Consider the following 24,337-nt stretch of genomic DNA (forward strand, 5'->3'; position numbering starts at 1 on the left):
AAGCATTTACCTGAGTCCCCTGTAGGAATGCCTACGGGCAAAGAGCAATAGAAACAAGGAAAAACTTCGTGCATTCTCAATGTGTCCTGGGATTTGCTGTAGATTCTGGGCAAATCTAGTTCTGTTCTTCATTCCTGTATATCACTAGGACTTTTCTGTCTTTGTCTTCTCGTTGAAATCATTCTAATCTAGTTCTCATTTTTTCACACATGAACTGTAGCAATTGCAGCAGGTATGACTCTCAGTTTATAAATTCATGTGTGTAGGAAGTATCACATTTATTTATATTCTTAAATAAAGGTAAACTCCAATTATATGCTCTGATCCCATCTGACTGGTGGGAAAATTAACCTAGCTTATTTCTCATCTTCAAGCTTGCATTGTGGTTCCAAGATCTTACATTCTGGATGAGATTGGAGGAGGCTTTGAGTTGTCCCATCATTTGCACCGTCCCTTCACGCCCAGGTGCTGACAGACTGCTCTTCATCCTTGCCTCATCCTATGGCCTGGGGTCCTAGCCCCTAGATAGACCATGCGCCAGGCCTCTCTAGGGTCTTGTTCTCTTCTCAGGTGCTGCCATGCCAGGGAGTAAGGCCTGGGTCCTCTTGTTCCAGGACCTACAGATATTCTTCAATAATGAAGACCCCAAAACTAGTCTGCTTGAAGTACCTTCCTGCATCATGCTGCTCTGAGGCCAATTTCCTTAAGCTCTAGCCTCTGTCTTGTTCTTCTACGGTAGTCTTTGATGGTCTTTTTATTTTTTACTTTTATTTTTATTATATTTTAAGAGACAGCATCTCAGCTGGGCACGGTGGCTCATATCTGTAATCCCAGCACTTTAGGAGGTCGAGGTGGGTGGATCACCAGAGGTCGGGAGTTCGAGACCAGCCTGACCAACATGGAGAAACCCTGTCTCTACTCAAAGTACAAAATTAGCCAGGCGTAGTGGCGCACACTTGTAATCCCAGCTACTCAGGAGGCAGAGGCAGGAGAATCGCTTGAACCCGGGAAGCAGAGGTGGTGGTGAGCCAAGATAATATCATTGCACTCCAGCCTGGGCAACAAGGGCAAAACTCTGTCTCAAAAAAAAAAAAAAAAAAAAAAAAAAAGAGAGAGAGAGAGAGAGAGAGAGAGAGAGAGAGAGACAGCGTCTCACTCTATCACCCAGGCTGGAATGCGGTAGCATGATCACAGTTCACTGCAGCCTCAACCTCCAGGGCTCAGGTAATCCCCCTGCCTCAGCCTGCCTACCAAGTAGTTGGGATTACAGGCATGTACTACCATGGTTGCTCATTTAAAAAACTTCTTGTAAGCTGGATGTGGTGGCTCACACCTGTAATCCCAGCACTTTGGGAGGCTGAAGCAGGTGGATCACTTGAGGCTGGGAGTTTGAGACCAGCCTAGCCAACATGGCAAAGCCCTGTCTTTACTAAAAATACAAAAAAAAAAAAAAAAAAAGGAATAAAAAGCCGGATATGGTGTCACATGCCTGTAGTCCCGGCTACTTGGGAGGCTGAGGCAGGGAAATCACTTGAACCTGGGAGGTGGAGGCTGTAGTGAGCAAAGATTGCGTGCCACTTGCACTCCAGGCTGGGTGACAGAGCGAGACCCTGTTCCTCCCCCTCCCCAAAAAATATTTGTTTTTTTGTAAAAACAGGGTCTCACTCTGTCACCCAGGCTGGTCTCAAACTCCTGGCTCAAGGGATCCTCCTGTCTCTGCCCCCCAAAGTGCTGAGATTATAGGTGTGGGACACTGCACCCGGCCTTTTGATGGCCTTTTAAATCCCAAACCCCTATCACTGCAGCCATGTATTGGTTATGGTTTACCTGTCAGTGCACGTTTCTACATTCCTCATTTAGATTTGTGAACCTCTCAGGTGCAGAGACTACACTTTCTTGTATCCTGAGCCACCACAGGGCTTTTTGTAGTGTGGGGGACACTTACTAAATGTTGATTAGTTTCAATAATGACATGGACACAGGACTCTTTCTGAGCATACCCAGCCCTGCTACACAGTGAGAATCAGGAAGATGAAGGAAGGAAGTGGCCAGGTTCATTACTGCCATATAATCATGAGTGTTTCCCTGGTTTGAATCACCAAGGAGTAACCTGTTTGTCCTGCTGCCAGCGCAGGAAGAAGCATTTGCCCTGATAATGATGAACAAATTCCGTTGATCGAAGTCCATGGGCCAGAGCTCCTCTGGGTGCTGGTCAGGCTGGCTGTGCCCTCCTTTGGCTTCTTCACAGGCTGTCTTGCCCAGCCCTCAACAATAGGTTTCTCTGTCACGAATACAAACCAGCCAGGCCCTCTTGAACAAATCAACCTCCCTGACACCTGCTCAAAGCAATTAGCCTTCCAATGAGCTATGGTTAATAAACACGAATGGTTGTTATCTGCTTTTCCTTGGCTGATCCTGTGAGAGTGTCCTCATACAAATAGGCAGTTTGACGAGAGACCAGTTCCAATGCATACTCCGATCAGAGAAATGGAACCCCAAATCCTCCTGCCTGAGCCTTTGGGGCTTCATGGGTACTCCCTTACCTCAGACTGCTGTGACCTCATGCCAGTGCCTCTCTGGCCTCCATTGCATTGATGTGGTGATAGAAAATGAGCAGAGGGGATACCAGCATCATCTGGGTGGTGGGACTAGATGACCTTTAAATCCTGTGACTGCCAATCCTGTGAGTCTTTGATTCTATACTTTTCACTTGCTTGTTTTTTTGTTTTGTTTTGTTTTATTTTGGAGATGGAATCTCACTCTGCGGCCCACTGCAGGAGTGGAGGGTGTAATCTTGGCTTGCTGCAATCTCTGCTTCCCAGGTTCAAACAATTCTCCTGCCTCAGCCTCCAGAGTAGCTGGGACTATAGGAGCTGGCCACCACGCCCAGCTAATGTTTGTATTTTTAGTAGAGACAGCATTTTGCTATGTTGACCAGGCTGGTCTCGAACTCCTGACCTCAGGTATTCCGCCAACCTCTGCCTCCCAAAGTGCTGGGATTACAGGCATGAGCTGCTGCACCTGGCCCACTTGCTTGTTCTTAATCAACATTTAAAATCCCCCAGAGGCAGGGCGAGGTGGCTCCTGCCATAATCCCAGCGCTTTGAAAGGCTGAGGAGAGCGGATTACCTGAGGTCGAGAGTTCAAGCCTGGCCAACATGGCAAAACCCTGTCACTACTAAAAATACAAAAATTAGCTAGGCATGGTGGCACATGCCTGTAATTCCAGCTACTCGGGAGGCTCAGGTAGGAGAATCACTTGAACCTGGGAGGCGGAGGTTGCAGTGAGCTGAGATCGTGCCATTGCACTCCAGCCTGGGTGACAGGAGTGAAACTCCATCTAAAAAAAAAAAAAAAAAAAAAAATCCCCCAGAGTTGGGTGTGGTGGTGCACATCTGTAGTTCAAGCCACTTGGGGTGCTGAGAAGAGGATCCCTTGAGCCCAGGAGTTCAAGGCCGGAGTGTTTGATGATGGTGTGCCTGTGAATAGCCACTGCACTCCAACCTGGGTGACATGGTGAGATTTCTTCTCTTAAAAAAGAAAACAATCTCCCAGCTTCCTGCTGGTCCCTTCAACCTCCTTCTATCAGCAACCCCTCCTTGATAGATTCACTCCAGCAACACAGGCCTTCTTTTGGGTCCTTGAAAGTGTTGCTTCTGCACTTCTATAGGCCCTTACTTCTCCCTAGATCATTTTCTCTCTGCTAGCCCTTTGTGTAACCCTATTTAGCCTTCAGGTCCCAATATAAATGTCATTTTTTTAGGCAAGCTTCTCCAGCCCCCGGAATAAATTAGACTCCTAAGGCCAAGACTAACTAGTCTTGCATATTATCTTCCACAGCACTGTCTACACCTTTTTTTTTTTTTTTTAGATGGAGTCCCACTCTGTTGCCCAGGCTGGAGTGCAGTGGCACAATCTTGGTTCACTGCAACCTCTGCCTTCTGGGTTCAAGTGATCTTCCTGCCTCAGCCTCCTGAGTAGCCGGGATTATAGGCACCTGTCACCATGCCTGGCTAATTTTTGTATTCTTAGTAGAGATGGGGTTTTGCCACATTGGCCAGGCTGGTCTTGAACGCTTGACCTCAGGTGATCCGCCCACCTTGGCCTCCCAAAGTGCTGGGATTACAGGTGTGAGCCACTATGCCTGGCCTATAAACTACATTTTAGTAAAAAATTGTTTAGTATTTATCTTCTCTAGTATTTTGAATCTCCATGTGTGTAGTGACTGTGTCTGTTTTGTTCAAATTTTTATTACCAAAACCTAGCCCAGTCACCTGACACCTAGGAGCTGTTCAGTAAACATTCATCAACTGGCCGCCTGCTTGCCCTCTCAGTTATGAAGTTGACCTGCTGTTCATTCATGTTTTTTTTTTTTTTTTTATGGAACACTTCACGAATTTGCATGTCATCCTTGTGCAGGGGCCATGCTAATCTTCTCTGTATAGTTCCAATTTTTCAGTATATGTGCTGCCAAAGCGAGCACCATGTATTGGTTTAATGTTGTTTTTCTGTTGTTTATATGTTTATGCTTATCTGTTTAATGTTAACTGTCTTAAGTTGTACATTTCTAAGGGGCTAGAATCTATGTATAGAATTTTCTTTGTATGGTGTTCTGTATGTGGGTATGAGTGTATGTATCTCATCCCCCAACTGTAGGGAAAGCATGAGGAGGTATTGGGAGGCCAATTGAGGAGGTATTGGGAGATCACCTGAGGTCAGGAGTTTGAGACCAGCCTGGCCAACATTATGAAACTCTTCTCTACTAAAAATACAAAAATTAGGCCAGATGCGGTGGCTCATGCCTATAATTGCAGCATTTTGGGAGGCTGAGGCAGGTGGATCATGAAGTCAAGAGATAGATACCATCCTGGTCAATGTGGTGAAACCCCGTCTCCACTAAAAATACAAAAATTGGCTGGGCATGGTGGCGCACACCTGTGGTCCCAGCTGCTTGGAAGGCTGAGGCAGGAGAATTCTTGAACCTTGGAGGCGGAGGTTGCAGGGAGCCAAGATCGTGCCATTGCACTCCAGCCTGGGTAACAAGAGTGAAACTTTGTCTCGAAAAAAAAAAAAATTAGCCGGACATGGTGGCATACACCTGTAATCCCAGCTACTCAGGAAGCTGAGGCAGGAGAATCACTTGAGCCTGGGAGGCAGAGGTTGCAGTGAGCCAAGATCATGCCACTGCACTCCAGCCTGGGCAACAGAGTGAGACTCCACCTAAAAAAAAAAAAAAAAAAAAGAATGGAGAGGTAAAATTGAGAAGATAGAAGTAATTGTTACCATGGAGGAGGCTATGAAACTCAACTGAGATGACTTCCGAGTCCTTATGGTATTCCTGAAGATGGGCAGGGTCAGAGTCAGGACTGAGGAAGTTTTAGGATGTTGTTAAAAGTTGCTGTGCTATATGCTGCAGAGTAACAGGAGGAGGGAAGAGAGAGGCTTCAGGAAATGAAGAATAAAGAGAAGTGGGCAGAGCTTGAAGCTTCATTTTCCACAAGGACATTGAAGCATTGTTAAGCCAAGGAGAACCGTTAGCTCTGACAATAGCTCCTCTTTTTATGAGTCCTTTGGTGTTTTAATTATTTTAAAAATAAAGGTTGAAGAACAACTTTTATAACTGCAACTGAAACAGTGATGAGCAGGACTGATCCGGTATAATCATAACAGAAACTTTGTTTTAGGCTCCCACTGTTTCTTTTCTTTTTCATTTTTTTTTTTTTTGAGATGGATTCTTGCTTTGTCACCCAGGCTGGAATGCAATTGTGTGCTCTTGGTTTACTGCAACCTCCACCTCCCAGTTCAAGCGATTCTCCTGCCTCAGCCTCCCGAGTAGCTGGGATTACAGGTGCACAGCACCATGCCCAGCTAATTTTTGTGTTTTTGGTAGAGACAGGGTTTCACCATGTTGGTCAGGCTGGTCTCGAACTCCTGACCTCATGATTTGCCCACCTCAGCTTCCAAAGTGCTGGGATTACAGGCTTGAGCCACCGTGCCTAGCCTCCTTTTTTTTTTTTTTTTTTTTTTAGACAGAGTCTCACTGTGTCGTCGTCCAGGGTGGAGGGCAGTGATGTGATCTTGGGCTCACTGCAACCTCTGCCTCCCGGGTTCAAGTGATTCTCCTGCCTCATCCTCCTGAGTAGCTGGGATTGCAGGTGCCTGCCACTATGCCCGGCTAATTTTTTTTTTTTTTTTTTTAGTAGAGGAGGAATTTCACTGTGTTGGCCAGGCTGGTTGAACTCTTGACCTCAAGCAATCCGCCCACCTTGGCCTTCCAAAGTGCTGGGATTACAGATGTGAGCCATTGCACCTGGCCCCACTGTTTTTTTTTTTTTTTTTTTTTGAGACAGAGTTTTGCTTTTGTCACCCAGGCTGTAGTGCAGTGTGGCGCAATCTCGGCTCGCTGTTGCCACCTCCTTTCATTTCAAGCAATTCTCCTGCCTCAGCTTCCTGAGAAGCTGGGGCTACAGGTGCTCACCACCACACCCAGCTAATGTTTGTATTTTTTAGTAGAGATGAAGTTTCACCACGTTGGCCAGGATGGTCTTGATTTCTTGACTTCGTGATCCGCCCACCTCGGCCTCCCAAAGTGCTGGGATTACAGGAATAAACCACCGATCCTAGCCCCACTGTTTCTTTAAACCTGCTTTGCAGTGATGGTCCTAAGTCTGCTCCCGGACAAATACTTTTTAGGATCCCTTGGAGGTGTTAGAAAGCCTTATAGCCACTGTATGTAGTAAAACATGATTTCAATTAGGCACTTAAAATGTTCAGCTGGGTGTTATCAATTTTTGTTTCTTTTTCTTTTCTTTTCTTTTTTTTTTTTTTTGAAACTTAAGCTATTTCACCTTCCTATCTGGGGTCTGCTGCAAGCGAAAAGAAAGGGTGTTGTCTTTCTCTTCTGAAGTTTCTGATCCTTCCAGAATTAGAGCATAAGAATGTAAAAGGCGACAGAAAATATGGTACTTGTCTCATGTCAAAGCTGGCTTTGCACTCTCCCATCTTCTATGTGGCCAGTGTTTAAATCTAGCTTTCTCCCAAAGCACTTTTGTGGGTTCTTCAGAGATCTGTGTGTGCGTGTGTGTGCATGCACACACACATAAACACACAAATACACACTCTGCTGCTGCTGCTGCAGTTCCCAGTGGCCTGGGCAAGTGCACCCGCCCTGTCAGTTGCTTTCGCCCTCTCTGGCCCCTCATGATGTAACAGACCATTTCCAGTTTCTCTTCTGCTCAGGCCTGTTTACCCTCTGACATTCCTGTTGGTCAGGATCTAAAATGCTCTCCAAACCATCCCCTTATGTACGTGCCCCACCTTGGGTCTGCGAGAAACAGGTTCTTTGCCCACACAAGCTCTGAACAAATCCCAGCATCACAAAGCAGCTGCTAGCACATATGGTGGCTTCTACATTTTTTGGGCTGGAGTCAGAAATTAGACCACTCTGCCCCGCTAACTGCAGAAGACACATATCAAACTCTCCCAGGAGTCCCTTTCAAGCCCTTCTCATTAGGCTTGTAGTGAAACACAGGGACCTTCTTTCTTTTGGAGGGGATACCCATAGCACACCAATACTTTGCACCAAATAAATCCTTTTCAGAAACATTCTCTTAATATCCAACAACTTCTTTTTTCCCCTTAATAGGGGATGAGAGTTGGAGAGTGCCATAAGTGATTGTCAACTGTTTCCTATGAAAAACTGCATCATTGCTAGCACTTCACTTTGGTTTGACATGCATACTACATATTGGAGCCTTACTGAAATTTCCAAATAACATGATGTCGTCAAACAAGGGATTTCAGGAACCAAGGGATTATTTTCTGAGTCTGAATAGGTAATATCATTGTTCTCCTCTCTTCTATCAAGGAAGCTTAATTGTTCTCATCTCTAAAGTGGGCCTTCATTCTTTCCTTGCTCAGTAAGAGCAATAAGAAATCTTGAGAGTAGAGATGATTCTGGATGGACCACAGGCCCTCAGGAATAGTTAAGTAATCTACAGAGGAAGCCTCTTTCATAAAGAAGGCAAGTAGAGGTGAAGGGCATGATGGAAATAAGAAAACTAATTTCATCAGTGTTTTTCCTTTTTTTTTTTTATTTTGAGATGGAGTTTCGCTCTTGTTGCCCAGGCTGGAGTGCAATGGTGAGATCTTGGCTCACCACAACCTCCACCTCCCAGGTTCAAGCGATTCTCCTTGACGGGATTTCTTCACATTGGTCAGGCTGGTCTCAAACTCCTGACCTCAGATGATCCTCCCACCTCAGCCTCCCAAAGTGCTGGGATTACAGGTGTGAGCCACTGCAGCCAGCCTCATCAGTGTTTTTCTAATCCCACCCCATCCTTGGTTTGGAGCTGTCCTCTTGTTATATGCAGGTCTCTATTATAGTCCCCAAAGCAACGCTTACGCAGAGCATAGCCAGCGGCTGCTGGGCTGCCTTCCCCAGCTTCTGTCAGAGAGGTCAATAATCCTTCGCTCAGTGTTTCCCCGGTGTATTTGCATCTTTGTCTATGGGTTTAAGGTGGGAGGGGTAGATGTCATCACCTTTGACAAAATGGCTGAATATCTTTACTTTATCATGATGAAAAGACTTCTTGGTCTTCCGGTTCAGAGCCAGAGCTTGCCTTGCAATGAATTCAAAGGCTCTGATCTGAAGCTGCTGTCAAGCCAGCAGATGGAGTCGCAGTCCTTTTCTGTGTGCCGCTGGGCCCACTTGGGCTGGCGTGCAGCGTGATGCTGGGCCGGGTCTGTGGCCAGAGGGGACAGGAAAATGAATACAAATGATGGCGCCTCATTGCCGTAACTGTTTCCCTGTCTGCACAGGAGTTCAGTAAAATGCGATCCTGGGAAGGCTGCTTTCATGTGTCTCTCTGGAATCACTGCAGAAGCAGAGTGAGTGCTTGGATGCCTGAGATAACTGTAAGGCATGGGGCAGGGAAGATGCAGAGATGGTAGAACCAAGTCCTGGGCAGTGGAGGAACATGGCACAATTCCCTCCCCACCTGCAAAGCTTCGTGGGGGAACAGGGATACAACCAGTGGCCCTTGGAGAGAGGACAGCCCTAAGAGGAAAGTTTAGACAATGATAGTGAATTACTATCTGCTTGATTCACTGTCTTCTGTCAGAATTGCAAGCACTGGCATCCCTTTTATTAACATCTGTAGACTGCTTAGGAAATTTGCTTTGAGGCTAGTAGAATTTAAGCTTCCTCAAGATTACTTTTTCCTATTCTCTAAGCACCCGCCACACAGCTTGATAGATAGTAGCTCTTAATAAATCACAGAGGCCTTAAGCGTGTTTCTACTGAGAACTCTTCTCTGCCCTTCTCCAGCCTACAGGAGGCCTTCTGTGAAAGGAGCCCTCCCCGCCTCCTCTCATAGCTTCAGAATAGAGGTGGGGTAGTGGATGGATTCCTACTCCCTGTGACTGTCCTCTCTGACCTTCTCTATTTAAATAGCCCAAATTCAGAAGTAAGGGTGGACCTGAGGACACAGCAGTATAGTCTCTCCAGCCCATGGCCTAACAACTGCAGAAGCCCAGAAAACCAGGGGGCAAGTGTGCCCCCTAGCTGGTCCTTTGCTCAATCCTGAAGGCCATCTGTGAAGGGAGTGGGGATGCTTCGGTTCTTAGCTGCAAAGCAGGTAGCATGGTCTCCTATTCATTGGTAATCCAGAGGTGTTTGGCAAGTCTCTTGGCCACAGGCTTCCCTTGGGACCAGAGCTCTTTGAAGAGAAGAAAAGGTTCTAGGAACAAGAAAGCTGCTGCTCTTGATGAAAAAGTCAGAAGGGAAGAAAATGAGACTAACAAGGGCTGAAGAGAACTGTCTGTGGGCTGAAGAGAATGTTAATGGCTCTGCTCCCGAGCTTCAAAGCCTGATCTGGGTAGGAGTGTGTGCACATGCCTCAGCTGTCACCTCCAGAATACTTACCAAGGACTGAGGCTTGCAAATATTCACAGCCTGATTTTCCCAAACCAAGAAGAGCATCTGCTAAGGCAGAAGAAAGAGAAGCCATTGGGAGATCCTAGTCCTGGTTCAGCTAGCTGGGGTTTAAACTTAACTCTTCCATATCAGACAGCAAATGGGGTTCCCAGAGGAGGTTAGGTGCTGGGGAACTGACTGGTGGGGAAATGGCTGTCGTGGAACAAAGCTGGCTAATGCTTGTCTGTTTTTCCTGTTTACAAAATGGTAGCTGCTATGGACTGAATTGTGTGCCCCCAAAATTCCTATGTTGAAGCCCTAATGCCCAGATGGTATTTGGAGATGGAGGCAATCGGATTAAAGTGAGGTCATGAAGATGGGGCCCTCAGGATGGGATTAGTGCTCTTAGAGGAAGAGCCACCAGAGGGCTTCGTCTCGCTACTCTGCCTCCCTCTCTCCCCCTCATACTCCCCCATCTTGGACGTCTAGCCTCTAGAACTATAAGAAAATACATGCCTGTTGTTTAAGTCACCCAGTCTATGGTATTGTGTTACATCAGCCCAGGCCAACTAACATGTAGCTGTACTGGATGCTGTGGGTACCCTGCCAAGATCCCCTTTACCTTGTCTGTGTATCCATCCCCCAGCTGCCATTTGGGGCTCCAACAGCTCACAGATGCCTCTTCCTCCAGGAAATTGCTCCCAGTGGATAGGAGACCCTTTGTCCCCTCCTGCGCCCATCCCCTTCAGGTTTCAGCCAAGAAGGTACAAAGGCCAGCCCCTTTATTGCAAGAAAGGATCAATTCCTTGGTGCTATTTATGCTTTTGAGTCCCCCCCCAGCCCCATGGAGTGAGGTTGAGGCTAAACACAAAGTTGCAGCCATATCCTTCTCTCCTGCCCTTCCCTGCTTCCTTCATTCAGTTTCTTCTGAAGCCAGATCTCAATAAATCATGTGCCTTGAATCCTGTCTCAGGCTCTGCTTCTAGTGAACCTGACCTAATACACCCACTCTCCCAAGTGGCAGAGTATTGAGTAACCCAAATGACTGTAGAGAACCCTGTGAGTATAGTGATGATGATTAATGCCCAACGACAACGAGCACTGGAAACAACAACCCCTCTCCCTACGTTCAGAAAGCACAGACGAGTAAAGCCCCACTGAGAAAGAAGTGGAGTGTGTTTTTCTACAATAGATGGCTCCTTCAATAGGCATCTGGCAGACAGCTGTGCTAGCAAGGGTATAAATAGCCTTGTTAGCAGAGAGCCACAGGCTGAGGTTCCATGGGTTTAACCAGTAAAGGAAGCACATTGACTGGAAGAACCTTTGAGCCATGACTAGAGAGTCAGCCGGTAGGTCTGTGCTCTGCCTGGGAGCCAGCTGTGCCCCAAGCGCCACACTCCCCTGGGCAGGGTCCGGAGCTTTCTGGAAGGAAGCACAGCACCTGCCCAGTGAACTGTCTGCTCTGATGAAAGGCTGCAGGAACTTGGGTCTTGTCATCCCTCTGCTATGTTTTGCTCAGTCTCTTGGCCTCTTCATGATGTCATTTTGTTCTTGGGGCTTTCTTTTTAAATCTTTTTGCAATTTTCCCCTTTCATTTCCCTCTTCCTTCTTTTCTACGTCCTGCTTTCCTCTCTGAGCCCAGTCTTCATCATTAGGGACTGTGAAATTGGGTCTGGCTCCATTTAAAAAAAAATTTTTTTTTTTTTTTTGAGACAGTGTCTTGCTCTGTCACCCAGGCTAGAATGGAGTGCTGCGACCTCAGCCCACTGCAACTTCCATCTCCGGGGTTCAAGCAATTCTTCTGCCTTAGCCTCCCAAATAGCTGGGATTACAGGTGTGCACCATCACACTTGGTTAATTTTTGCATTTAAAGTAGAGGTGGGGTTTTACCATGTTGGCCAGGCTGGTCTTGAACTACTGACCTAAGGTGATCTGCCCACCTCAGCCTCCCAAAGTGCTGGGATTATAGGCATGAGCTGCTATGCCTGGCTAAGGTCTGGCTCCATTTTGGAAGGATGAGGGTGGGTTCTTAACTTCTTCCAATAAAGCATCTCCAAGATAATTCCTTATTGCTTCTGTCACCTCTTAGAGCTTAACTTCAATGCGCTGTTATGTTGAAGACCTCCTTCCCACTAGTGGTGAGGCTGGTAAGGGAGTTGGTGAGGGGGCAAAGAACTCTCTCTTGCAAGGCCACTGGGGGATATACCTTACTATTTTGAAAATGTGAGACAGCACAGTAAATGTTTATCAAGATGCTCCCAAAGATTTAGGGATACACCTCAAATATCTCTGACCTCTTCAGCAAGTACTTAGTTGACTCACTATTTCTAGAATCAGAGTGACTCCTGATTATTATTCTCAAGAGATCCGGAATCTTGTGTTTTGACTTAGAGGTGAAAAAGAAAACTTTGGATAACTCTTACCCATTTCCATAACTTTTCTCCCAGATGTGGTGGCTCAAGCCTGTAATCCCAGCACTTTGGGAAGCCAAGGCAGGTGGATCACTTGAGCTCAGGAGTTCAACACCAGTCAGGAGTTCAAGACCAGCCTGGCCAACATGGCGAAACCCATCTCTACTAAAAAGACAAAAATTAGCCAAGCGTGGTGGCAGGCGCCTGTAGTCCCAGCTACTCGAGAGGCTGAGGGAGGAGAATCGCTTGAACCCAGGAGGCGATTGAACCCAACTCCCTTACCAGCCTCACCGCTAGTGGGAAGGAGGTCTTCAACATAACAGCGCATTGAAGTTAAGCTCTAAGAGGTGACAGAAGCAATAAGGAATTATCTTGGAGATGCTTTATTGGAAGAAGGTAAGAACCCACCCTCATCCTTCCAAAATGGAGCCAGACCTTAGCCAGGCATGGCAGCTCATGCCTATAATCCCAGCACTTTTGGAGGCTGAGGTGGGCAGATCACCTTAGGTTAGTAGTTCAAGACCAGGAGGCGGAGGTTACAGTGAGCTAAGATTGTGCTGTTGTGACAACCTGGGCGACAAGAGTAAAACGCCGTCTCACAAATGATGGGTTCAGCAGTCAATTATAAGTGGTACTTTCTAGATTCAGCTGTGAGAAAAAGCAAGGTCAGTGTAAGGGAGGATCAAAACAGTCCAGCTTCTGGTCATAGGGTCCAGAAAACCAGCTAGGGGTGTTCGAAAACCAAGAGGAAGAGGCAGTCTTGCTATAAACCTGAGGGCTGTGCTAGGAGCAGCAGCTTGCACATAGCAGCCCTCAGTTAATGTTTGTAGAATGGCTCCTCCAAGAGTCAGAAGGTCAAAGAGAAAGCTGAGAGAAGCAGGAAGAACGAAAAACTGAGGGCAGACTCTTGTGCTAAGCCAGAGTCCCACTCTTCCACCAAGCCATGTTCCCACCATTTGCCGGATTGTACATGGCTGCCATTCTAGGACTTTCCCACACTATATGAAAGTTGTTTTGTTGCCTTCACTCTAAACAGCAGGTAAAGTATTTGGCTTTCTAATAGTTCACAATGGAGGACAGGACAGGGCATGGACCCAGTAGAAATGACAGGTGATGCCGGTCTTGGGGACAGAGTCTTCAGAAACAAGCAGTCTTCTTCTTGAGAGTTAATTTTATTTTATTTTTTGAAAAAAAATTTCACTCTGTCACCCAAGAGAGTGTAGTGGCACCATCTTGGCTCACTGCAGCCTCTGACTCCCAGGCTCCAGCAATCCTCCCACCTCAGTCTCCTAAGTAGCTGGGACTACAGGTGCATGCCATCAGGACTGGCTAATTTTTGTATTTTTTGTAGAGACAGGGTCATGCCATGTTTCCCAGGCTGGTCTTACACTCCTGGGCTCAAGCAATCCTCTTGCCTCGTCTGCCCAAAGTGCTGGGATTACAGGCATGCACGACCACAAGCTAGTTGTTTATATTTTAGTAAAGATGGGATTTCACTATGTTGGCCAGAAGGTCTCTATCTCTTGACCTCATGCCCACCTCTGCCTCCGAAAGTGCTGGGATTACAGGTGTGAGCCACCGTGCCCGGCCAAGAAAGATTCCATAGTGGGGCTCCTTAAGCAACATTTTCTTGAGCATGAGTGGGCTTTGGGAAATGAATGCTGATTTACCCTTCCCCCTGGCCTCCCTCCCATCTCTCCTTTGTAGCTGATCGACAGGAAGGCATTACTGTGTATTCCAGGGAAGCATGTGGGTTCTCAGGCCAGGAGGTGGCATTCAGCGACCTGGCCGGAGCACAATGTGGAAATGAAAAGATAAAAACCTGAGATATGTGATGGGGGCTGCAGTTTGGAATAAATGGGTTCAGGCCCTCTGCCCAGTCAGCCGAATGCTCTGGCAGCTGCTGCATTTAATGGACGACTCCATTAACATCTCCCTTAAGGGAGGGCTGTTGGGGGTGCAGGAAGGAGTGTGTGTGTGTGTGTGTGTGTGTGTGTGTGTGTGTGTGTGTGTAGAAACTAAAAAGGCTTGGAGCTTTCCTCATGATCTCTTAGAGTCTATTCATAGTTATAAATCTGTTGTGTTGGCATTTTTGGTTTCCTGGGGAAGCTTTGTGGTTCCCTTTGTCTGTGTACCATACCCGGCTTTGGTAACTGAGGTAGAGCTGGGAAGGACAGCGATTTGGATAGGGTAGAAAGGGGGCTCAGAACACCTGCTTTCTCAGCCCCACAGGCTAGGGAAGATGAGAAGGCATATATCTTTTCCCCTTTGTTTATTTGTTTGTTTTTGAGACAGAGTCTCTGTCACCCAGGATGAAGTACAGTGGCACAATCAAGGCTTACTACAGCCTCAAACTCCTGGGCTCAAGTGATTCTCCCGCCTCAGCCTCCTGAGCAGCTGGAACCACAGGCGCACACCACCATACATGGTTAATTTTTAAATTTTTGTAGAGACAGGGTCTTCCTATGTTCCTGGCCTCAAACAGTCCTCCCACCTCGGTCTCCCAGAGATTACAGGAGTCAGCCCTTTTCCTCCTCGTAATGAAGAAATTGTCAACTCTGGAATTCAAAAGATAAAAACATGAGGGATTCTGGGGTGCCCTCAGAGCACTTCTGGAATGATGCTGGCAGATGAGGAGAGGGGAGGGAGGGAATAGGTGGGCCCAGGATCCAGAAGCATGGGGTCATGAGTGACAAGATACTGGCCACTGCAGGAGGAGATGAGGGACAGGTCTAAAGGGGGAACATGGGAAGCAGACAGACTCAGCTGCCTGACATGCTTAGGTTCAGGCCCTCTCCAGATGGAGAAAAGAGAAGGTGCTTCTTCCCATGGCTAATGAATGAGACTGAAAACCTACCAGAAAACTGTGGTGCCTGAATCTTCCTGAGTCCCTCAAACACAGAGAACACAAAGGGTAGTAACAAGAAACCAGGTTTCCACTGAGAGATTTTCAGTCCTAGATCTTCCCACTCCAGTCTTTTAGCTGCTGTCAGACCACATTAGGGCAGAATCTTGAATCCAACCACATCACAGCTGCTGGGGATTTCCCCAGAGGAAAGTGGTGTGACACGAACGGGCCGAGCAGCTCTGATCCAAGACTTTGCTCCTGGCATCCCTGAATACCCTGACTAGCTTACCTCTTCTTAAAAGTTGCTTCCAGAGGCAAAGCTAGGTACTTGGGAATGGTGCCTACCCACAAACAGAGAACTGTGTATGACTTGCCCAGAGACAAGTTCTTAGATAAAGGCTGTGGTCTGCAGCCATGGTGGCCTGACCCTGAGTCCTGGGTTGGCGGGGAGGCCAGGGTGGAGGGTACAGTGGACACGACCCTGGCTTAGAGGTGAAAAGTGCGGGGTTCAGGTCCTGATTCTACCCTGTGTTGCCGTGTGGTCTTGAGTTATTACTAAGTTCTATAAATTTTAGTTATTCATCTCTAAAATGGAAATAATAATACTTTCCTCAGAGTGTTGTTCTCAAAATCATATAAAATCACTTTGCAAAATGCTGTACTAATGGAGGGAATGATTTCCTTTATTCATTCTTTCTTCCTGATCCAAAGGCTGCTCTTGGGAATCTGTGAAGGCTACTGGGTTCAAGGGAAGCATCTAGAAAGGGGAGTTTGTAGTGAGGGTAAGGAGAGAAGGAGGGAAGGTAAAAGGTAGGGGAAGTAGTGTTCCCTGTAGTCATGAGGACATGACATGAGCTTCTCACTCACACAGTAAGAGTCAATGAGCACCTGGTGGAGGCCACTGGCTTGAAATATCCAAGGGCCTGATGCTGCTCTGATACAGGGAGGGCAAACAGGGGCAGCCGGAAAATGGGGCTGTGAGCACGGTAAGAGAGTGAGGGGCAGATTCGGGATGAGGTTGCTGGCTGTGACTCTTCAGGCCTCGATCTCAGATTCTGGCTCTTCTTCTTTTTTTTTTTTGAGATAGAGTCTTGCTCTGTTGCCCAGGCCGGCGTGCAGTGGCATGATCTTGGCTCGCTGCAACCTCCGCCTCCTGGATTCAAATGATTCTCCTGTCTCAGCCTCCTGAGTAGTTGGGATTACAGGCAAGCACTGCCACACCCAGCTAATTTTTGTATTTTTATTAGAGATGGGGTTTCACCATGTTGGTCAGGTTGTTTTCGAACTCCTGACCTTGTGATCCACTTGCCTTGGCCTCCCAAAGTGTTGGGATTACAGGCGTGAGCCACTGTTCCCAGCCCTTTTTACGCATCTTGTCTGCCTTCACTCCCACTGCCAACCATGTGGCCCTGCATTCCACTCCTAATTCTCCAGAGAGAGAATTTGATGCCCTCCCCTCACCAGGTTGCCCTGCTTCAGAGCTTGAACTCTCATTATAGAGCACATGGCTGCTTAGGATGAAAACGGTAGCGCAGGTTTTTGAGGGATTCCCATGCACCAGGTGTCTGGTGCTTATCTCACTAATATAATCCTCTAAACAACCCTACTGCAGGAGCTTCTAATATTTTCCCATTGTGTAGATAAGCAAACTGAGAGGCTAGATAACCATTGAGTGGGAGAGCTAAGATTTGCATCCAGACCCACTGGCTTCAGAGCCAGAGCTTGTAAGCAGCTTCCGTGCTGCTTCCGAGGTAGGCCTGTGAGTGCAGCTGTGCCTCTAAGCAAGTGAGTGCTCTGTTCAGAGCCGTGAATGGGTATAGTATGAAAAGGGGTCCATGGCCATTTCAGGTTGATAAGCACTGAGGGGAGGGGCACATGGCTCCTTTGACATGTTCCAGTAGAGAAATTTTCTCCATTTGTTGACTTTGGAGTTTCTTTCCCAACATTATCTCAGCAAAGAACTCCTTTTTATTTTTTTATTTTTTTGCAGCATGCCTACTAATCTACAGTGGACAACAGGACTACTGGTTTGGGAAGTGCTCTCCTAGACTTATCCTCCACCCCACCCCACTCAGCGCCAGAGGTAGTGGCAGCTAAGATTTCTGCAGAGTACCAAGTGTTTGGTGGCCAGTCAGCTCAGATGGCAACCACAGGCTGCTAATTAACCAGGGTCAGGCAGCAGCTGCTGTCCCCGGGCTGATGAAGAAGCCATCCAATAGAGTTGGGTGATTTATTTCTTGCTTTCATTTCCCTCTGTCACTGCTCTTGTCTGGATGCTTTACATGTCAAGTCTGCACTGTTACAACAGTTTCCTGACAAGCGTCCCTGCCAGCTGATTCTTCCCTCCAGTCCACCCTACACATCTGGCCAGATCTGTCTTCCTAACATGAGGCTTGGAGCTTGCCACTCTCCTGTCCTGAATGTATTAATTCTGCTTTCAAGACTGTCTTGGTTCCCTGTTTTCCCTGCACACCCCTATGCTGTGGGTGCAGCTGAATCGTTTCAGGCCCCACCGCCTCTGCTCGGCACATTCAGCTTCCCCTGGCCAGTGCTGGAAGAGTTCCTTCCTACCTCAGGAAGGGAGGGAGTTTCTTTCCCAACATTGTCTAAGCAGAGAACTTCTTTTTAAAAATTTTTTTATTTTTTTCAACATGCCTACTAATCTACAATGGGCTATAGGACTACTGTGTTGGGAACTGCTCTCCTGTCACGGTCTTGTGTTCTCACTCAGACACTTACCCATTCCATAAGCATTTATTTTGTGCCTATGTGCCAGATCCTGTGCTAGAATAATACACACTCCTTAACCTCCAGGAGCTAATGAAAACAGATACATATACAATGGAGTGATGTGTATTAAGATAGATTGATACTCAGAGTTTTATAGGCAGGGACACTATGTCTTCCGGGGGCACAAAAGGCAAGTCAGGGTAGGATTTCTGGAGAAGGGGATGTTGAAGCTTAAAGGATGAAATGGTGTTAGGCATTTGAAGGAATACGGGTATGCCAGGAACTGGCCAAGGATGTGTTGGGTACCTGGATTTTTGCAGTAGGCTAAGCAGGCAGGTTCTCCCCAACCTCCCTGTCCTCAGGGAGCATCTCAGGCTAATTCTGCTGACCTGCAGAAGCCAGGTGAGGAGACAACACTTGTTCTCATCAGGAGGTGGGGTCTAGAAGCTGAAAGAAGGAAAGGAGGACAATGCCTGACATGCTCCCTGCTTCCTGTGGTTCAGGGACCGATTCCTCCTCCTCCCCAGCTCCCAAGTCTCCTCTAAGAGATACAGAGTTTCAAGCAGTCTGGTTGCCAGGGGCAACCCCAGAAGGCAGCTTCATTCCAAAGGCAGACACTGAAGGCCCTACTGGAGGGCCTCATAGCCTGGCTCTGATAGGCAAGGGGTAGGTGGCTCACCTCGGTCAGTCCCCTTTGGGAAGTGACTGGACAGAGTCTGAGTGGCACGTGTGGAAGACAGCCCTTCCAGCCATTCAGCAGGGCCCCGAGAAAAGAAAAGTGACCCACAAAACAGTAGATGCCATTTTAATCTACACGAATACTTAATATGAGTAACATAACCTTGTTTTTCTGAGACGCAGTGTAATTTATTTCAGGCCTCGGGCTTAGTAACTAACCGCTGACATCCTGCAGGTCTGGCGCATGTGTGTGTAGGTCTGCAGTGCTAATGAGATTGTAGAAATGGTGGGTTTCTCTTGTTCGCAATTTTCCTGCTCTGTTGAGGCTGTCTACCAGTAAGCTGCTCCTTTTCCTGAGCTAGGACTTGTGATCTGGGAATATGGACACTACTTAGAAGGCAGAGGGTGCAGACTCCTCTTGAGAAAGCATGTCTGGTGCAAATGACATGCAATTGGGTTTAATGCTCCCTGCTTCTTTCTCTTGTTCCTGTTTTTCTGCCTCCTTACATTGCCCTCTGCTCTCCCAACAAGAGAAGCTTGTGCTATGTGGAGTCAGAACACCTGGGTTTGTTTTTGTTCTGTGACTTGGACGATGTATTTAATCATCTTGAGCCTCAGTGTTTTACCTGTGAAATGGAAGCAGTAACATCTGCCATACCCGATCACAGGGTTATTGCAAATATCAAATGAGATCATTGATGAGAAAGCATTTTGTAAACTAAGTAATGAGGAGGAGGAGGAAGAGGAGAAAGTTGTTGAGTGGTTACTGTGCTAATTGCTGTTCTCTTTATTTATATTATCTCTTTTTCTTTTTCTTTCTTTCTTTCTTTCTTTTTTTTTTTTTTTGAGATGGAGTCTCACTCTGTCGCCCAGGCTGGAGTGCAGTGGCATGATCTCCGCTCACTGCAGCCTCCATCTCCCTGGTTCTGGCGATTCTCCTGCCTCAGCCTCCTGGGTAGCTGGGATTACAGACGTGAGTGACCACACCTGGCTAATTTTTGTATTTTTAGTAGAGATGGGGTTTCATCATGTTGGCCAGGCTGGTCTCAAACTCCTGATCTTGTGATCTGCCTGCCTTAGCTTACCAAAATGGTGGGATTACAAGTGTGAGCCGTTGTGCTTGTCCTAGAGAGCCTTTAAGAACAGACTCTTCCTGCTTTCTAATTTCTTCCAATTTATGTCAAATCACTGCTGTCTGGCCCAGCGTGTCCCAAACACATGATCCTCCTTTCTCATCTCAGGGCCTGCCATGTCAGGTCTAGCTTAGGGCCTTTGCACTAGTTGTTCCCACAGCCTGGAAGCTGCTGCTCTGCGATTTTTGACTGGCTGGCACCTTCTTATCATTCAAATTTTATCCTAAATCACAAATCTTTTCTGACCTCCCAATTTAAAATAGCTTCCTTGGGGGCAAAAACATAGACTGTACACATGTACTTGCTTTTGTATGAATAAATTTCTCCGGAAGGATGCACAAGAAATTAACATTTTGTTGCTTATGGGGAAGGAAAGTGGATAGCTAGGAAACAGGGCAGGAAAAGAGACTTCTCTGCAGATCTTTTTCTGTTTTTTAAAATGTAGATTAAATATATTATCTATTCAAAAATTAATTAAAAATATAAATAAAAAGAGAAAATAAAGTAGGCCCCTGCTGAGCTTCCTCCTTCCTTCCTTTCTCTCTTTCTTTCTCATTCTTTCTTCTCTCTCTCTTTCTTTTTTAGAGACAGGGTCTCACTCTTTTGCCCAGGCTGGAGTGCAGTGGTGCGATCACAGTTCACTGTAACTTCATGATCCTCTGGCCTCAGCCTTCCAAGTAGCTAGGATCACAGGTATGCACCCGCCAGGTTTGCCTAGCTGTTTAAAAAAATATTTATTTTGTAGGAATAGGGAATCTTGTCATGTTACCCAGAATGGTTTCAAACTCCTGGCCTCAAGTAATCCTTCCAAAATGCTATGATTGCAGAAATGAACTACTGAGCCGGCCTCTTTATTTACTTTATAAATTTTATTTACAAAACGGATGGTGGGCAGATTTGGCCCATGGCTATAGCTTGCTGATCTGATCCTCGCTCTATCATATCTTATTTGATATTCATCCTGGCACTGATTATTGGTTTCCTCCTTTCTTAGCTGCCTTCTCCCCACCCCAACACACTAGAATGCAAGCCCCATGAAAGTAGGGTGTCTTTCTGTCTGGTTACCACCGTATCCCTGTACCTGGAACCATTTCTGGCTCATAAAGACTGAATAAATACTCTTTGAATGAATATTTAAATGAATTATGTTTGTCTGGGCTGAAGAGAAGAGCAGCCCTATTTGAAGGGAGATATGATGAGATAAACGTCTGATGGCAGCCCCTCTAGGAAGAATCATTTCTAGTTTGGTCATCCTCAAGAAAGTCCAATCTGTAGTTCTTGTTTCGAGGAAGTGCTGCTCATGCCTACTTCCTGACAGCAGATATGAAACTGAGTAGTACCTGTCCTCCTAGGACACGCTCCAGAAGAGAGGGAAACCAATGGATTAATCACTTTTTAATTTAAGAAGAAAGTCACCTTAGACACACACACACACACACACACACACACACACACACACACACACTCCAGGAGAGACCTCAGAGTCCAGAGAAGTCACTCTGCTCAGTTGGCAAGTTGGGCTTTGCAGATTAACAGTCGTCCCGCCTGAGAGTATGGAGGAACTGTGACTCTGACTACCAGCATGACATGGGGAACAGCCAGGACCTGGGGAGGAGGAGGAGGCGGGGGGACGGGGAGTGGGAGAAGGGAGTTTGGCACATTCCAATTTAGGCACATTCCCTGAACAAACAGCCTGAATCACCATGTGCTTATTAATTTAAAAACTCTCTGAATCAACACATTCTTTGCCTGTCCAGGGCTGGGCTTTTTACAGCCATGCAGCACACTGGCCAAGAAAGTGTGTGGTCCTGCAGAGAAACGGCTCTAGAGGGATCACCCGAGCGAGCCACAGGGCACTGCCTTGCAACACTTGGAAGACACGCAGAGGGTCTTCAGGCTGTGCTACTTTTGTTCCCTTGGAAGAAAGTCATAGGCAGATGCCTCTTCTACCTCCCCCAACACCTTCTTCAACACCATACTCCCTCTCCAGCTCACTCAGGAAGCTGGGAAGGTTCCAGTGGCGCACTACCGAGAAGCAGTGGGAAGGGCCAAGGTTACAAGTTCGCCAGGCATGGGGGCGAACCCTGGCTCCTTCACTTGCTAGTCGTGTAGTCTCTCTGTCTCTCTAGCTTTCTCTCTCTTTTGACAGATGAGGTCTCACTATATTTACCCAGGCTGAAGACTGGACTCCGACTCCTGACCTGGGTTCAAGTGATCCTCCTTCCTCAGTCTCTCAAGTAGCTGGGACTCCAGGCACACGCCACCACGCCTGGCTGTAATCTTGATCAGATCAGGCAGAATTCCTGAACCACAGTTTTTTTTTTTTTTTTTTTTTTTTTTTTTTTTTTTTTTAACTTTCTCTACAGTAACACCCTGCGGAGCTATATAAATTAAAATAAAATAATGTGCCTAAAGCACAAGGGCTAGAAAAGCAGCCGGAGAGAGGCCTTGGGGAGGGAGGAGGCCCTCCAGTGGAGCAAGGAAAATGATGGGGCCAATCTTTGACTGGGTGCTTGCAGCTAAGCCCACAGAGTCTCACATTTTACCTCCACACAGTAGGGAACGACCTTGACCTTCCTGACCCAGGATCTAGCTTGGCAACGTCGTTGGGTCCTCTGGTATTCAGGCCCATCACTTGGCTCTCACTAGCTGGTTCTCCTGGAGCTTTGAGAGCCCTCTGTCAGGCCTCCTTTCAGAGTAGTGGTGCTTTCTCCTTCCCTCTTGTAGTGTTGTCTCTCCCTCAGACAAGTCCAGGGACTGCTGGCCATCAGCTGAACCCGAGGGAAGCGAGGCCACAGCCTATGAGATGTACCCCACACTTCCTCTGCCCCGCCCCCCAAACCAGGATTGTGTCTGTGTTTTTCAGGGTGTGCTGCTGGAACCCTGGGAGGAGGGGGTTGGGCAGCCGCTGCTGCCGCCGCTGGTGGTCCCTGTGCTTGAAGCGCCGGGTGGTATCGGAGTCCATTCGCCCAAGGCGTGCTACTCTCTCCTACTGCGAAGATGCCCAGCACCCAGCAACATTTTCTGGCCCAGCAGAGGGGTGAGAGATCAAAGGAGGGGGCCTGGGGCATGCATTGCTTCTGGGCAGACCCATGCCAATGTGACATGGGATTGCCTGCCTGAGTGTTACTGACTACGTGGCTGCGCCCACCACGCTCGTCTGGGGTGTGTGTGTGTGTGTGTGTCTATATGGGCGGGCGGGTGTAGGGGGGTGCACAGACGCTCTGGGTGTGTAGGAAGGTCAGCACTAGGGGGGCTTCTAGGATTTGTCTGTGGCCTCATCTCCGCCCTCCCTGCTCCTGGAGGGGGAGCTGTAACTCAGCCCGGAGGCCACCTAGCTGATCCCCCTCCCCCCACCCACCAGCCGCTTGCTCTGTCACAACAAGAAGCTTTGGCAGAAAGGGAGGGGAGCGTGGGTGCTGCAGAGAGAAAAACACCCCAAAGTTTCAGAAAAAATGGCAGGAGAGATGCCAGCACCCAGGAGCAGGAGCCTTCTGCTTCTCACAGCCTGCACTGCAGGGCTGGAGGGAGACCGCGGTTTCCTTTCCTTCCTTCCTTTCTTCCCTCCCCGCCCTCACTGAGTGGTATTCAGGAAAAGGAAACCTTACAGTGAGGGGAGAAGGGGAACAAAGAGATTCTTTTCAGAGGGATCATGGGATCTTTCTGTAGCCACCAGAAGACACAGTTCTGGGCTCTGCTTGCTCTGGGCAAAGTGTGTGTGTGTGTGTGTGTGTGTGTGTGTGTGTGTTGTGTGTGTGTGTGTGCGCGCGTGTGTAGGAGGGAACAAAAGAGCGAGAGAAGGTGTGTGTTAGTGTGTTAGTTCCTGCATGCCTGTGAGTAAATGTGTGTTAATATTTGTGTCTGAGTGTGGATGTGAATTTGTGTGTGTGTGTGTGTGTGTGTGTGTGTGTGTGTGTTGGGAAGCAGTAAAGATAAAAGCAGACCAAACAAAAAGAATCATATACAAGGTTGGTTAGATAGTTGCCCTTGGAGAGTCCACACATGAATACTTAAAAATCGACTGTCTGTGCAATAGGTTGGTCATTACTCAATATTTCACAGCATTAGAATAAACATGTATACAGTGAAATACCTCTAGACTGACCATTTTTCCTCATGCTTTTGAACTTAGGGTATTTCATTTGGGCAATGGCTCCTTTTCTGCAGGGTAAAAACCTCCTTTACTCAAAGCTCAGAACACAGTTTTGTGATCATTTCACCTAAGTAAGGGCTAGTTTCTCTTAGCATTATTTGCTTACAAAATATTTGAGTTTGTAAACAAGATCCCAAGGGGAATATTTATCCCACTCAAGAAAACAAGTTACTTTTACCTCTTTGAAGTATCTATTTGCATTCCAACAATATGGTACTTATAAATCACTCCTTTCTAGCAATTTATTAAAGCAACTCTTGGAGGCAATACTTTTAAAAAATAGCAAGTCTGTATTTTTTTAAAAAAATTTAAAAGCCTACAATGAGTTTTAATAGCTTATCTGGCTTAGTGATGTCTCTTCACTTATGATTATAATAACTTCTTGCATTTACTGAGTCCTCTTCATGCACCAGACACTGCATTAAATGCTTTACATACAAGCCCTCATTTGGTCCTCCGAGCCAAAGA

The 24,337-nt window shown here is 47.1% G+C and overlaps 1 long non-coding RNA gene and 1 other non-coding gene across 2 annotated transcripts in view; one reads left to right on the plus strand and one right to left on the minus strand.

The window, feature by feature from the left end:
* LOC141580202 (uncharacterized) overlaps positions 1-24,337 on the plus strand; it is a 92,527-nt gene that overhangs the window by 44,571 nt on the left and 23,619 nt on the right. The window contains exon 2 of the long non-coding RNA XR_012512307.1: positions 22,583-22,756. This is a non-coding gene — a long non-coding RNA (uncharacterized LOC141580202). The remainder of the gene's footprint in view (positions 1-22,582; positions 22,757-24,337) is intronic.
* Positions 4,375-4,483, minus strand: LOC120365635 (U6 spliceosomal RNA). Its single transcript, XR_005580521.1, has one exon. It is a non-coding gene; the product is annotated as a U6 spliceosomal RNA (small nuclear RNA).

The sequence above is a fragment of the Saimiri boliviensis genome, chromosome 1 (assembly GCF_048565385.1).
Source record: "Saimiri boliviensis isolate mSaiBol1 chromosome 1, mSaiBol1.pri, whole genome shotgun sequence".
In the NCBI taxonomy this organism is placed as follows: domain Eukaryota; kingdom Metazoa; phylum Chordata; class Mammalia; order Primates; family Cebidae; genus Saimiri; species Saimiri boliviensis.